This window comes from Ictalurus furcatus, chromosome 22 (assembly GCF_023375685.1).
Source record: "Ictalurus furcatus strain D&B chromosome 22, Billie_1.0, whole genome shotgun sequence".
Taxonomy (NCBI): Eukaryota; Metazoa; Chordata; class Actinopteri; order Siluriformes; family Ictaluridae; genus Ictalurus; species Ictalurus furcatus.
The window spans coordinates 1,539,484-1,555,999 of record NC_071276.1 but is presented as its reverse complement, the minus strand read 5'-3'; the positions used below and the strand labels follow the sequence as shown (position 1 = coordinate 1,555,999).

General features: G+C 44.0%; 1 protein-coding gene across 10 annotated transcripts in view; it reads right to left on the bottom strand.

Annotated features, from left to right (window-relative positions):
* fam222aa (family with sequence similarity 222 member Aa) overlaps window positions 1-10,465 on the bottom strand; it is a 26,597-nt gene extending 16,132 nt beyond the window's left edge. For 3 of the 10 annotated variants that reach the window (XM_053610353.1, XM_053610354.1, XM_053610356.1), the window contains exon 1: window positions 9,899-10,464. The gene's annotated coding sequence lies outside the window, so the exon portion shown is untranslated. Of the gene's footprint in view, window positions 1-7,478; window positions 7,548-7,987; window positions 9,054-9,898 lie in introns of those variants that run through there. The other 7 variants (XM_053610351.1, XM_053610352.1, XM_053610344.1 and 4 more) reach the window with 5 other exon arrangements.
* Window positions 10,466-16,516: the final 6,051 nt, after the last annotated feature.

The following is a 16,516-nucleotide window of genomic DNA, read 5'->3' as shown; positions in this document are numbered from 1 at the left end:
GCTGTAGCAAATCGTACACCGTAGTAGTATATCGTACACTGTAGTAGTAAATCGTATGCTGTAGTAGTAAATCGGACGTTGTAGTAAATCGGACGTTGTAGTAAATCGCACGCTGTACTAAATCGTATGCTGTAGTAAATCGTAAGCTGAGGTAAATCATACGCTGTAGTAGGGCTGCACAATAAATCGAATATCGATCGCGATTACGATTTTGACTGCCCACGATTACATGACCATGATCGACTGCGATATTGACGTTTAAAGTTCATCATCCACTCATAGAAAACTCCGCTGCAGATCAAATCAAGCGCTTCCTATACTTACAGCCAATCAGCATAGAGTGGCGCAGGGATGACGTCATTTTGTAATGCCAAAACCCGGAAACGGTGTTAGCATTTTAGCGCTCGAGCTGTTAGCTTCGCTTCGGAAATTATGACACTAACATGTTGCTAATTGGCACTACAGAGGTTGTCAATGACAGTAAACGTTATCACGCCACACAGGAAAAAACTTTGCAGATAAACTCAGGGCTCTACAGTGCGACCATTTTACTCGCATTTGCAACTGAAAAGTACTTTGTGCGACTGTGAATAAATATTTATTCGCACCAGTGCGAGTGACCTGTTCAGAGTTGTATAATACAATCGGAATAAAAACTACAGGAAGACCAAAACGCATGTACACTGCGCAACAGTTACTTTCACACTGCTTTTCATCTCCTCAGTCAATCGAACAAGTGTGGAAATACTGCAGAGAAGCCATTACGACGAAGAGAGTAACTCTGTACATCATCTGCTTTTCTCAAACCGCCATCTTTTATTGATCCCGCAAAATGACCTGAACTTGCACCTGCTCGTGTAGACACAGCGGCTTCGTGCGGAGTAAATTAATAATAATGCTAACGCTACAAGGTGGGTTTAATTCAAACTTCTTTATTAAATAATTCCTCACCAACCATAATCAATAGTAGCAACTGTTCCATCTGTAAACATACAGTACACTGCAGCTCTCCTTCACTAACTCTAATTCACTCCATTTAAACTCATGGTTGCCAGATATCACTAGAAAAGTCAACATCAGTTTCCATGTTTTGATTAATCCCCCCAAAACACAATATTATCAGCAGACATGGACACTGTACTGGGGGAACACATCTAAAACTGATAAAAAAACAAAAATAAAACTAATAAAATGTAAAGACAGAAAATGTGCTTAGTTATAAATAAATAATTATATATAAAAAAATAGATATCATAGTAACTTCATAAAATATAAATAAAATGAGAAATTAAATGATGTTTAATTACTATGGGTTGCATTTAATATCAATTTGACATTAATCTTAGTTCGCTATTTCCTTAGAAAGCTATTAGCCTTTTTCCTAACATGGATCATGCTTGTGTTAGTCTACTTTTAATTAGGACTCTTTATTGTTTAAGATATTTAAAAATAAATATTTTATGCTTGTTTATTTATCAATAACCAACAGTATTTCTCATTGCTATTATTTTAATTCAATTAACAGTGACCCTGAGCAGAGAGCTTACATTTAACTGTTTATGACCTCCTGATTAAAGTTTAAATAAATAAAGATTGGTATCTCGATCGGTATCGGCTGTAAAAATCCTGATCGGAGCGTCCCTAATGAACACCATTAAACTAAAGCGCTTTGAATCTGACGGGTAAATGAACTCACCCAATCACATCCTATATGAGATTATTCAGATATCTACACAATATACACAGAGCGGTTCAAGAACTGACTCCAGACCAGAACCATAACAGTGGAAATGTCTAATAGTGTAGCTTTAAATATATTTAAGAGGAGCAGACTTCAAACACTGAACATTGAGGTTTATTGTATTTGTTTACCAGGTAAACAGGTTAACGGTTGTTTTTTGCATACAGTCTGTAAAATGAACTGAAAATATTAGATTTAGTTTATCAGAAGGTAAATTAATGTGTCATGGCTCACACTATGTTCCTAAATTCTGTCATAGTTGTCCAGCTCAAGTTTTCCCCATGCCTACTTATATTTACTTATATTGTGGCACATTAATGTTACCATCTCTAAGAAAAATAAAAAAGAAAAGAAAGAAAAGAAAAAAAAAAAGTAAAAAAAAAAAAAAAAAAAAAAAAAAAAACAAACAAAAAGAAAGAAAAAAAAAAACCCTAAACTTCATTTTTGGAATTAGGAGCTCCTAAAAGAAATTGTCTTGCGTCTCTCCTCCTGTAAACACTGTTAAAGATTTGTACATGAGCAGGAATGTAGCACAACATGGAGGTGAAAGCAGCGGTCTGTTTATTTAAATGTGAAAGTGCAATAAAAATATGTTGTCCCTAAAATCAATGAATAATCGTGATAAATAACCAAGATGTCAATATTGATCAAAATAATCGTGATTATCATCTTGGCCATAATCGTGCAGCCCTACGCTGTAATAGTAAATCGTAAGCTGAGTAAAATCGTACGCTGTAGTAGCAAATCGTACGCTGTAGTAGTAAATCGTACACTGTAGTAGTAAATCGTACACTGTAGTAAATCATACGCTGTAGTAGTAAATCGTACACTGTAGTAGTAAATCGTACGCTGTAGTAGTAAATCGTACGCTGAGGTAAATAGTACGCTGTAGTAGTAAATCGTACGCTGTAATAGTAAATCGTATGCTGTAGTAGTAAATCGTACGCTGTAATAGTAAATCGTATGCTGTAGTAAATCATACGCTGTAGTAGTAAATCGTACGCTGTAGTAGTAAATCGTACGCTGTAGTAGCAAATCATACGCTGTAGTAGTAAATCGTACGCTGTAATAGTAAATCGTATGCTGTAGTAAATCATACGCTGTAGTAGTAAATCGTACGCTGTAGTAGTAAATTGTACGCTGTAATAGTAAATCGTATGCTGTAGTAAATCATACGCTGTAGTAGTAAATCGTACGCTGTAGTAGTAAATCGTAAACTGAGTAAAATCGTACGCTGTAGTAGTAAATCGTACGCTGTAGTAGTAAATCGTACACTGTAGTAGTAAATCGTACGCTGTAGTAAATCGTACACTGTAGTAGTAAATCGTACGCTGTAGTAGCAAATCGTACGCTGTAGTAGTAAATCGTACACTGTAGTAGTAAATCGTACACTGTAGTAAATCATACGCTGTAGTAGTAAATCGTACACTGTAGTAGTAAATCGTACGCTGTAGTAGTAAATCGTACGCTGAGGTAAATAGTACGCTGTAGTAGTAAATCGTACGCTGTAATAGTAAATCGTATGCTGTAGTAAATCATACGCTGTAGTAGTAAATCGTACGCTGTAGTAGTAAATTGTACGCTGTAATAGTAAATCGTATGCTGTAGTAAATCATACGCTGTAGTAGTAAATTGTACGCTGTAATAGTAAATCGTATGCTGTAGTAAATCATACGCTGTAGTAGTAAATCGTACGCTGTAGTAGTAAATCGTAAACTGAGTAAAATCGTACGCTGTAGTAGTAAATCGTACGCTGTAGTAGTAAATCGTACACTGTAGTAGTAAATCGTACGCTGTAGTAGTAAATCGTACGCTGTAGTAAATCGTACACTGTAGTAGTAAATCGTACGCTGTAGTAGCAAATCGTACGCTGTAGTAGTAAATCGTACACTGTAGTAGTAAATCGTACACTGTAGTAAATCATACGCTGTAGTAGTAAATCATACGCTGTAGTAGTAAATCGTACGCTGTAGTAGTAAATCGTACACTGTAGTAGTAAATCGTACACTGTAGTAAATCATACGCTGTAGTAGTAAATCGTACGCTGTAGTAGTAAATCGTAAACTGAGTAAAATCGTACGCTGTAGTAGTAAATCGTACACTGTAGTAGTAAATCGTACGCTGTAGTAGTAAATCGTACGCTGTAGTAAATCGTACACTGTAGTAATAAATCGTACGCTGTAGTAGCAAATCGTACGCTGTAGTAGTAAATCGTACACTGTAGTAGTAAATCGTACACTGTAGTAAATCATACGCTGTAGTAGTAAATCGTACACTGTAGTAGTAAATCGTACGCTGTAGTAGTAAATCGTACGCTGAGGTAAATAGTACGCTGTAGTAGTAAATCGTACGCTGTAGTAGTAAATCGTACGCTGTAGTAGTAAATCGTAAACTGAGTAAAATCGTACGCTGTAGTAGTAAATCGTACACTGTAGTAGTAAATCGTACGCTGTAGTAGTAAATCGTACGCTGTAGTAAATCGTACACTGTAGTAATAAATCGTACGCTGTAGTAGCAAATCGTACGCTGTAGTAGTAAATCGTACACTGTAGTAAATCATACGCTGTAGTAGTAAATCGTACACTGTAGTAGTAAATCGTACACTGTAGTAAATCATACGCTGTAGTAGTAAATCGTACACTGTAGTAGTAAATCGTACGCTGTAGTAGTAAATCGTACGCTGAGGTAAATAGTACGCTGTAGTAGTAAATCGTACGCTGTAGTAGTAAATCGTACGCTGAGGTAAATAGTACGCTGTAGTAGTAAATCGTACGCTGTAGTAGTAAATCATACGCTGAGGTAAATCGTATGATGTAGTAGTAAATCGTACGCTGAGGTAAATCGTACGCTGAGGTAAATCGTACGCTGTAGTAGTAAATCGTACACTGAGGTAAATCGTATGCTGTAGTAGTAAATCGTACGCTGAGGTAAATCGTACGCTGTAGTAGTAAATCGTATGCTGTAGTAAATCATACGCTGTAGTAGTAAATCGTACGCTGTAGCAGTAAATCGTATGCTGTAGTAAATCATACGCTGTAGTAGTAAATCATACGCTGTAGTAGTAAATCGTATGCTGTAGTAGTAAATCGTACATTGTAGTAGTAAATCGTATGCTGAGGTAAATCGTACGCTGTAGTAGTAAACTGTAGGCTGTAGTAGTAAATCGTATGCTGTAGTAGTAAATCGTATGCTGTAGTAGTAAATCGTACGCTGTAGGCTATATTTCAGCTACAAGTCCTGGAGCTAAAACCCTACACTATAAATTACGGGTCACAGGGTCAGGAAACACAAACACTGACACCATCAGAAATCTGAGTTTCTTCCTGTGGGATCGAGTTTCTAATCTGATTTCGTTTGGATATGTGTGTGTGTGTGTGTGTGTGTGTGTGTGTGTGTGTTTCCTCTTCACACAAATGAAACTCAAAATACAGTTCAGCAGAGAGAGACAGATAGACAGGGAGTGAGTGAGACAGAGTGAGAGACAGACAGACAGACAGGGAGTGGGTGAGACAGAGTGAGAGACAGACAGACAGACAATGAGAAAGACAGACAGACAGTGAGAGAGAGTGAGACAGACAGGGAAGAGGAGAGGAGATGACGCTATTGTCTGCTTCCACAAAAGGTGCTGATGACACTGATTACTGCGTTCAAGTTCCTGTCAATCAAGAGATAGGCAGACAGAAAGGTGTGTGTGTGTGTGTGTGTGTGTGTGTGTGTGTGTGTGTTTTAAAGGTTGACAGCTATATACAATAAACTCTACACTTCATCTGTCTCACTCTCGTGGTCTCGCACTGTTCTTTACATCAGATGACAACACTGAGACAGACACACACACACACACACACACACACACACACACACACACACACACACACAGAGTAACCAGAGCCGGACTGTGCGACTTGATTCACACTTTGACGACATGGGAACTGTGTGTGTGTCTTGGAGATGCTCTGACGCACTCGTGTAGTCCTTAGAGAGAAACACACACACACAAAGCTACATTTCCACAGCTGGTACCCATGAGGGCGTCTGATTGGCTGAGACAGGATGACAGCTGGACAGATGTTGCTTACACTCCATAATGTTGCTCACACTCCATCATAACAAATACACACACACACACAAAATAACACTCACTAAGTAAAACTGAGAGCTCATAAAGAATGACCTGAGAAAGGCAGACATGTAGAGAGACAGACAGATAGAGACAGAGAGACAGATTTTAGTGTCAGAGAGAGATAATCTAAGTTGACCTGCTTAGTTCAGCACACACACACACACACACACACACACACACACAGACGGCCGATATCCTGCGCTGATCCTCACACTCCTAATCACACACTCCATCTGCAAGAGATATAAACGACAGAGACAAGGGGGCGGGGCTAAAGTCGCCTAGCAACCTGTCATTATCATGGAGAGTGAGACGAGGTTACACACACACACACTTGCTCTTAGAGTGGTTGGCTTATTTCCACATGTCTGCTGCACTATAATGTGTGTGTGTGTGTGTGGTGTGTCCTTTTCCCACTAGTCAGCAACACTTTGTAGTTGGGAAACAGCAGCTGTGAGCCACAGCTATTACCAACTGTGTGTGTGTGTGTGTGTGTGTGTGTGTGTGTGTGTGTGTGTGTGTGTGTGTGGGTGTACGAACTTTGCACAGCATCATGTTGCAACTCATCATCTCTGGAGTGTGTGTAAACAGGTTAAAATGTCCTAGTCTCACAGCCCTGTGACTGACTGACTGTTTCAGTGTTGTGAAGGACTGGCGCTGAATATGTGTTAATCATCTCTGATATCTGACTCATCATTCTCTTACAAACTTCAGAAAGAGTTTCATTGGGTAACGCGTCCTGTTTTCAAATAAAACACCAACGCTTTGAGAGGAGACTGAGAAGAGACGGAGAGGGGACTGGAGGAGACTGGGAGGAGACGGAGAGGAGAGTCGGGGGAGAGTGGGAGGGGTCTGGGAGGAGACTATCAGGAGCGGGGTTAAGAATGGGGGAAGACTGGAGGAGACTGGGGGAAGACTGGAAGGAGACTGGGAGGAGACTGGGGGTAGACTGGGGGGAGACTGGGGGGAGACTGGGGGGAGACTGGGGGGAGACTGGGAGGAGACTGGAGGAAGACTGGGAGGACACTGGGAGGAGACTGGGAGGAGACTGGGAGGAGACTGGGGGGAGACTGGGAGGACACTGGGAGGACACTGGGAGGACACTGGGAGGACACTGGGAGGAGAGTGGAAGGAGAGAGGAGAAGAGTGGGACAACACTGGGGGAAGACTGGGGAAGAATGGTGGAAGACTGGAGGAGACTGGGGAAAGACTTGGGAGACACTGGGGGAGACACTGGGACAACACTGGGGGAAGACGGGGAGGAGACTGGGAGGAGACCGGGGAAGAATGGTGGAAGACTGGGGAAAGACTGGGGGGACACTGGGGGGACACTGGTGGGACACTGGGAGGAGACTGTGGGAAGACTGGGGGGACACTGGGAGGACAGTGGGAGGACACTGGGAGAAGAGTGTTCTGGAGCGATCTGACTGACAGTGGAACAGTTTTACTAGTTGGATTAACTACTGTAAACAGAAAAACACAAGCATTTCAAAATCCTAAAGACACAGAGGAACCCTGAGGAATCACACACAGACACACACACACACACACACACACACACACAGAGACTGGGTGAGAAAGTTTGTATTTTCACACAACACAAACACACAAACTCACCTCCAATATTTCCCACAAAGACCATGCCTCCTTCAGTCTGACACACAGATAGGCCACACTCCCTTTAATCTGAAACACATAGGCCACACCTACTTCATGCCACCACCCACATAAGCCACACCCCCTTCACGCTGACACACACACACCCACATAAGCCACACCCTCTGGTACACTCTGATACACACACTCAGGCCACACCTTCTTCAGTTGAATGACAAGTCATACAGAGTGCACAGTAAATCAGCTGGAGAACCAATGAATGAATCAGATTTGAATGAGTGAATCAGATTTGAATGAGTTTGACTCAGTTGAATATTACAGCACATGACAGATGAATGTGCGCTGCAGGAAATTAGAGTTTTGCAATTCTAAAAATATTCATGAGTTTAATAAGAAGAGCACGGATTCGCCCGAGGCGTATCAATCAATCAATCTGGACGTTTATCTCTGCGCTCGGATGGAGCCGCTTCAATAACACGCTCCTGAAAATAAAAACCATCCATCAGCACCTGCAAGACACACGGTCATGTGATCACCTGACGCAGGTCCATCACGCTGATCAGCACTCCGCCTCTTCCTGTTCTCACTTACACTACAGCAGCTGTAAACACTCGTTCCCTCACCAGCCTCTCTCTATTCTCTCTCCTCTCTCTCTCGTCTCTTTATTCCCTCTCTCATCTCTCTACTCCCTCTCTCATCTCTCTACTCTCTCTCCTCTCTTTATTCCGTATCTCGTCTCTTTATTCTCTCCCTACTCCCTCCTCTCTCTACTCCCTCTCTCCTCTCTCATCTCTCTACTCCCTCTCTCATCTCTCTACTCCATCTCCTCTCTTTATTCCGTATCTCGTCTCTCTATTCTCTCTTCTCTCCCTACTCCCTCCTTTCTCTACTCCCTCTCTCCTCTCTCTACTCCCTTTCTCCTCTCTCTATTCCCCTCTCCATCCCCCTCTCCTCTCTCTATTCCCCCCTCCTCTCTCTATTCCGCTCTCCTCTCTCTATCCCCTCTCCTCTCTCTATCCCCTCTCCTCTCTCTACTCCCCTCTCCATCCCCCTCTCCTCTCTCTACTCCCTCTCTCCTCTCTCTACTCCCTCTCTCCTCTCTCTATTCTCTCTCCACTCTCTATTCCCCCTCTCCTCTCTCTATTCCCTCTCTCCTCTCTTTATTCCTCTCTCCATTCCCCACTTCACTCTTCGTTCACCCTCTCCTCTCTTTATTCCCTCTCTCATCTCTCTATTCTCTCTCCACTCTTTATTCCCCATCCTCTCTCGTCTCTCTATTCCCTCTCTCCTCTCTCTATTCTCTCTCTCCTCTCTATTCCCCTCTCGTCTTTATTCCCTCTCTCCTCTCTCTATTCTCTCTCCACTCTCTATTCCCCCTCTCCTCTTTCTATTCCCTCTCTCCTCTCTTTATTCCTCTCTCCTCTCTTTATTCCTCTCTCCATTCCCCACTTCACTCTTCGTTCACCCTCTCCTCTCTTTATTCCCTCTCCACTCTTTATTCCCCCTCCCCTCTCTTCATTCCCCATCTCCTCTCTTCATTCCCCCTCTCCACTCTCTATTCCCCCTCTCCTCTCTTCATTCCCCCTCTCCTCTCTCTATTCCCCCTCTCCTCTCTTCATTCCCCCTCTCCTCTCTCTATTCCCCCTCTCCTCTCTTCATTGCCTCTCTTCTGAAGTTAAAAAGAAAAAGAAATGCAGCTTGTCATGTTACAGATAAACGGCAAAGCGTAACCTCCTCTTCCCTGAAGATGTGGGAAAACTGTAGCTCTGACACTGGAGACTCCTTCCATAAATAATTAATAAACGTCCCTGTGAAGTTGCTGTTACTATAGAAACGATAAGGTATTAGAAAGTGCACATTAATATAAACCTGTGCTTTGCAGCTGCGCTACTTACAGAGCTGCTGTTATAGAAAACTAATCAACACCTTCTGACCAATCAGGATCCAGATCTCAACAGCGCTGTGGTGTAGAGAGCAATAACACACACCAACCAACCAATCAGAGACCAGGACTTTTCAGCTCTGCGCTTCAGTAACACTTTAAACGATGAGGGACGGGGAATTTAAAGAGAAGAGATGGGAAATGTTGGGGCTTTCATATTCTCTCTCTCTCTCTCTCTCACACACACATACACACACACATACACACTCACACTCAATTCTCTTCTGACCACAAAACATAACACACAAACACTGATGAAATATTAACTTTAACAGCAACAAAAGTCTGTGTGTGTGTGTGTGTGTGTGTGTGTGTGTTGTGTCTGGTCCATAAACCAGCTGCTTATCTGTCTTATCTCCTGTTTTATGATGATCTACTTTAACACATAACAACATAATAATTATAATCAAACTGCACACACACACACACACACACACACACACACACACACACACACACGAAAAAGAGAGATTCTTACCATAAACCGCTTCTCTGCTCCTTTCTAGACCTCCATACAGCTCCGAGCGGCGAGCGGCGCGCGACCTCTCTCTCTCTCGCTCTCTCTCTCTCTCTGTCACACACACACACACACACACACTCACTCACTCACTCAGACACTCAGACACTCGCGCGAGCACGCCGGTGATTTATCACTCCGTCATTCCGTTAACAAAGTGTAATAAATAATCCGTGTCGAGGCGGGATTTTATTCCTCTCTGTCCGGGGATAATTTCCTGTCTCGTGCCTGAAGCGGGGTTTAAACTCCGGTCTGTGTGTCGGTTTATAATCCGCGGAGTGTTACGGGAGTAACCGGTGTGTGCGTGAGCGCGCGCGCGGCTTCTCCCCTCAGCAGCTCCTCTCTCCTGCAGCCGCTCCGCCGGACTGACAACGAAACCCGGAACCACCGCGGGTCTGGAGCCGCCGGGCCACGCCCACCGACCAATCAGCGCACGAGAAGATTTGCATATTCCCACGGGTCCACCAATCACAGCGCGGTGAGGTCTGTTGCCGCGGTGACGGTCTCAGCGTCCTGGCCGTTCAGCGTTACAGAGTAGGATTGTGTGTGTGTGTTATACACACTACAGAGTAGTACACACTGTGTAGTGCGCTAGTGTGAGTAGGGGTGGGTGTGTGTGTGTGTGTGTGTGTGTGTGTTATACACACTACAGAGTAGTGCACACTGTGTAGTGCGCTAGTGTGAGTAGGGGTGGGTGGGTGTGTGTGTGTGTGTGTGTGTGTGTGTGTTATACACACTACAGAGTAGTGCACACTGTGTAGTGCGCTAGTGTGAAAAGGAAAGAGAGCTTTTTGTTTTTCATGAGTGGAAGCCATTTGTTATTTTGATCTAATTTCAGAGAACCTCTCACACGTGTATTTAACACATTTACAGTTTTAAACAAGTGAATAAACTGAGTCGCAAGAAACGACAAATCCAAACGATTCACTCGAACGATTCCTCAGAACTGATTCCTCAGAACTGATTCCTCAGAACTGATTCCTCAGAACTGACGGAGCCCAAGGTCCGACTTTTCTTCAGTTCCCCACTCACGACCTTAAAGTTCTACCTGGTCTCATCTTATCCCGTCGCTCACGAGCTCTCAGGGAACGTGTACAGAGACGGACGGTACAAAGAAAAATAAAGCTTGGACGAAAGAGATCGTCGTTAGGAAGTTGAACACGTAACATGTCAATCAAAAACAATGTGTGTATCTAGTTATGGAGGTAAGGATAAGCGGTATAGATGATGGATGGATAGTTATGGAGGTGTATATAGATAGGAATAATAAATAAAAACACTGGCGAGAGAAAGCGATTGCGTCGCTCCAGGTCAAATGTAGAGACTCTGAATCATTCCTTCAGCACATGGAGATGAAAGTGATGTTCAGATCACGGACGTGAAGAGCAGCTCCACCGTCAGAGTCAATAAAGATACCCGGATATTAAAGCCGACATGTTTAAAGAGGCGCTGTCCTGCTCCGCTCGGCCCACGGGCAAATCACCAGCGTGTTCCTGCATCTGACACAAAGTGTTTAGTCTGCTGTATCCATTATTCATCAGTGAGTGTGAGTGTGTGTGAGAAAGAGAGACACACACACACACACACACACACACACACACACATCTCTCTGAGCTCGCTGTGATCAAATTCACATCACATCAAATCAAACGTCCACAGATCCACTAAGTCACTGTGCTATAATATTATACACATTCTTCATTCTGTCATAATATACCCAGTGTGTGTGTGTGTGTGTGTGTGTGTGTTAGAGCAGATATCTGAGGCTCCTCTTCAGGCAGCAGGTGGACTGAGACGAGGCCAAACTGATGACGAGGCTAAAGACGGATCTGGGGACCACTAATGCTGATGCTAACGCTAATGCTAACGGGGCTCTGCTTGGTGTCAGTCCTGCTGAGAAAGTGCTGAACACAGCAGCACTCTGGGGGATTAGAACGAGGCCTGACGGAGCGCAGGAGGCCACCACAGATTAACGTAGTGACAGAGCGGGAACACAAACATGCTGCCGAAGTGATTAAAGCTGCAATCAGGAGCTCGGGCTCGGAGTGCTCACTGAACATAACAGAACAGACTCGAAGATGGCTTCCTTCCTGCTTACTTCTGCCAAGTTGTGCAGAAATATAACAATTCTGAAATGCTGTGGCATTAGAAACCTGTACACACTCGTTTACGTCTCGTTTTACGCTCGTCGCTTCAAAACTTTTATGGCTTAGAAAGCTAAAGCTTTTTTACTTCACAAAAATACAGCAGGCCAGAAAGTTTATCATTCCATAACGCTCAAGTTTGACCAATCAGAGACCTTCAGCACCACAAGCTCCGCCTCAAGAGGAACTAATTTCCTTAGTTCCTCAGGAGCCGGAACTAACAAGCTTCCTGGAAATGTGACCCAGGGAACCCTGGAAGTCCCTGAAAAGGTTCTTGAGTTCCTATGCCCGGAAGCAAACAGGTTCTGAGAAGGTTCCAAACACAACGTTCTTGCAATGTTCTAATAACGTCTGCTGTAATAACGGTTTGCTTCTCAGTGTTAGTAGAACGCTGCTCGTACAAAAGCGTTGAAGGAATGTTGTAGAAACGTTTCTAAACGCTATATGCTCAGAATGACCAGAAAAAACAAACGTTCCTGGAACCATAATGTTGAGAAAAGGTTCTGCTAATCCCCCCCTCTCTCTCCCTCTCTCTCTCTCTCTCTCTTGCTCTCTTGCATCTGTAATTTCCGTTTGTCTCACCAACAGCTTTATAAGAAGTGCTCATCTGTCTCTGGCTAATACGCTCTCCAGCGCTCGGGGCTGTGTCCGATTTCAATTTGCTCCCGAGCCGCAGTGAGAGGCGTTTAATTGAGCGAGTGTGCGACAGGCGAGGGGAATCGATGAAGGCCGAGGCGTGGGGAAAAGAGATAACATTGATTCAACCGCCATCGATAGAGCGAGAGGACGTGCGCTGTCTGAGAAAGACGAGAAGCTGAAATGGTGTCATGTGAACCGAGAGAGAGAGAGAGAGAGAGAGAGACACACACACAGAGAGAGAGAGAGATGGATAGAGAGTCAGATGAAGTATGACAGAGAGCAGGAGAAATGGCAGCAGAGGACACTGGGGACATGGACAGATATTAAAGAGGAAAAAATAGAAGTGTGCGTGAGATCTGTGGAGATCCGAGTCCCAGAGAAAGAAAGAAAGGGAGGAAGAAAGGACAGAAAGAAAGAGAATAGGGGGAAAAATCATCTCTGAGGTTTTAACAGCAATTCTGCTTCATCATAGCACCCTGTCGCTGACTATTTTAATGTAACAGCACAACACACACACACACACACACACACACACACACACACACACACACACACACACTGTTTTATTCCTTACAAAGTTGCTTCTCGACTAAAGTGAAGTTGCCAAGGAACAGATGAAGAACCTCTTTCTCTCTCTCACTATCAGTATCAGCTGTGTTGGACATGCTGCCAGTTGCACACTTGCCGTGTTATTCACAGTGTGTGTGTGTGTGTGTGTGTGTGTGTGTGTGTGTGAGTGTCAGCATCACGCGTTGTTTTACAATAGAGCTGCGATTTCAAACTGACGCTGACGCACTGGTGCCACTGACAGCTCACTACACAAGACCCTCTCTTCACTCCACACACACACACACACACACATTTAACACATCACTAATTGTTCTCATCTAATGACTAACACTAGATACCGACTCAGTGTTGTGTGCTTTTTCTCTCGACAACTCTCAGCCAATCAGAGCTCTGCGTTTATGGACTAGTCTAGTTTAGAGAAGAACAAATCTGTGTTTTTATGTTCAGAACCAGTTCAGGCCACAATTTGGGGGGGGGGGGGGGGGTACTAAACTGTACCAGTCCTGGTCACTGGGGTGGTACCATCGAGCACAGGAGCTAACTTGTCTCCCAGATGTTCCTCAACATTACACGTAACTAAAAATGGATAAAAGAACGACATGTTGCGTCCTTTATAATCGCCATTTTGAGTATCGCATCCTGATGATCTCTCTGAATCCGTGTGATGTTCACGTTCACCTCTGGAACATGATTTTACACGCTGATTAGCAGAACATGAAAAAAAAACCCAGCCAATCCTTGTGATCTATATTTCATCTGAAACGAGTGATGTGTAGGTGCTCGAGGTTGGGAAATGGCCAGTGGGCGGGGTGTCATGAGTAGACCAAACACACACACAGCAGGAGAGAAGGAGTGTAATCAGAGGATGATGATGATGATGAGCTGACTACACACAGGCTAGCGAGCTGCTGATTAAACCTCTCTCTCTCTCTCTCTCTCTCTCTCTCTCGCCGAAATCCATTTGCACTCTCCCCTCATTCTCGCCTTCTTTCCTTTTCACTGAATTTCCAGCTGCTCGTTCACATCTCCTCCAGCTCCTTCACTCAGCACAGACATTCTGCTGAATCCTCGATCTGTCTCTCCCCTCGTCTGTCTCACGCTCTGCGGTTCATCTCCAAACACACTCGTACGTGTTTAAAGCCCTCACGCGAACCAGCAGACTGTGAGATAAATCATGACCTTTTCACTTACTTTCAAAAAGCTATAAATATATTACAGAGAGGAAAAAGGTACAAGGATACTTACTTAAAGTGTTCTATGATGGAACTGTTCGAGTATCTCAGACAAAAAAACATCCTTTCTCTCTCTTTCTTCTTTCTGACCTTACTGGAGCTCTCGCTGTCCGTGTGCATGCTCGAGGAGAGGAGGAGGTGTGGAGGTGGTGAGGAGGTGATCAAGAGGTTTGGAGGTGAGGAGGAGGTATGGAAATGAGGAGGAGGTGTGGAGGTGAGGAGGAGGTATGAAAATGAGGAGGAGGTATGGAAATGAGAAGGAGGTATGGAGGAGGTATGGAGGTGAGGAGGAGGTGTTTCGGTAAGGAGGAGGTATGGAAGTGAGGAGATATTGAAATGAGTAGGAGATATGGAAATGAGTAGGAGATATGGAAATGAGGAGGGAGGTATTAAGGTGAGGAGGAGGTGAGGAGGAGGTATGGAAATGAGGAGGAGGTATAAAGGTGAGGAAGAGGTATGGAAATGAGGAGGAGGTATGAAGGTGAGGAGGAGGTATGAAGGTGAGGAAGAGGTGAGGAGGTGAGGACGAGGTATGGAAATGAGGAGGAGGTATGGAGGTGTGGAGGTGAGGAGGTGAGGAGGAGGTATGGAGGTGAGGAGGTGAGGAGGAGGTATGGAAATGAGGAGGAGGTATGGAGGTGAGGAGGTGAGGAGGAGGTATGGAGGTGAGGAAGAGGTGTGGAGGTGAGGAGGAGGTATGGAGGGGTGGAGGTGATAAGGAGGTATGGAGGTGAGGAGGTGAGGAGGAGGTATGGATGTGAGGAGGAGGTGTGGAGGTGAGGAGAAAGTGAAGAGGAGGTATGGATGTGAAGAGGAGGTATGGATGTGAGGAGGAGGTATGAAGGTGAGGAGGAGGTGTGGAGGTGAGGAGGTGAGGAGGAGGTATGGAAATGAGGAGGAGGTATGAAGGTGAGGAGGAGGTGTGGAGGTGAGGAGGTGAGGAGGAGGTATGGAAATGAGGAGGAGGTATGGAAGTGAGGAGGTGAGGAGCTGTAAAAGTGTTGCGGTCTCGGAGGCCTCCATCCATTTAACACCTTTAAAAATCAATTTGTGAGAAGTAGCGTGTCTCTCGCTCTGTAGCTATTATCATTCACCCTGTCCCTGCTCTCACACCACTTCACACTCTTTAATTGGGATTACACACACACACACACACACACACACTTAAAAAGAGAAGTGTGTGGTTTTCAGCTCATGAAACAGCCTCTGATGCTGAACTCTTGAACATGCAGGACGTAGAGATGCATCGGTACTAAGTTCCAGCACAATAGTTCCTGGTATGTAGAATACCAGGTGTTCCCTCTCTCAGATACGCTGCTGAAACCAAAACCAGCCCCAGTTCCTCCACTGGAAATGTACCTAAAGTTCCTGAAAACTAATGAACTCCCTGATTTTGTGAAACGCATCCTTGGTTCCTGAAAAAGTTCTGTATACTGGATTTAATAATCACGTTTAGATGTTACTACACAATCTGTCTGATCAATAACTCCACAGTTTCATCAGCAATTTAAATGAAGTTAAATGTGCAACAGCTATAATCTGATCTATAATCAACATTAATTCAACATCAATATCACACTGTCTTCATGGACTTTTGGTCTTTACCACTGAAATTGCTCAGGCACTGAAGAACCGTTCCAGGAACTACAGATGCATTTTCACAGCAGGAACTTTTTCATGGACCCAGGACATTTTTATATCAAAAAAACTCAAGAACTTTTTTTTTTTTTCAGGAAACAGGGACATTTTTTCAAGAGCTCAAGAACTTTTTAGGAAACCTGTATAAAAAAAACACAAACAAACAAACCCTCAAGAACATTTACAGGAACCCAGGATTATTTTTTTTCAAAAACTTAGGAACCTCAGGAAACCTGCATGAAGGTGAGGAGAAGGTATGGAGGTGAGGAGGAGGTATGGAGGTGAGGAGAAGGTATGGAGGTGAGGAGAAGGTATGGAGGTGAGGAGGAGGTATGGAGGTGAGGAGAAGGTATGGA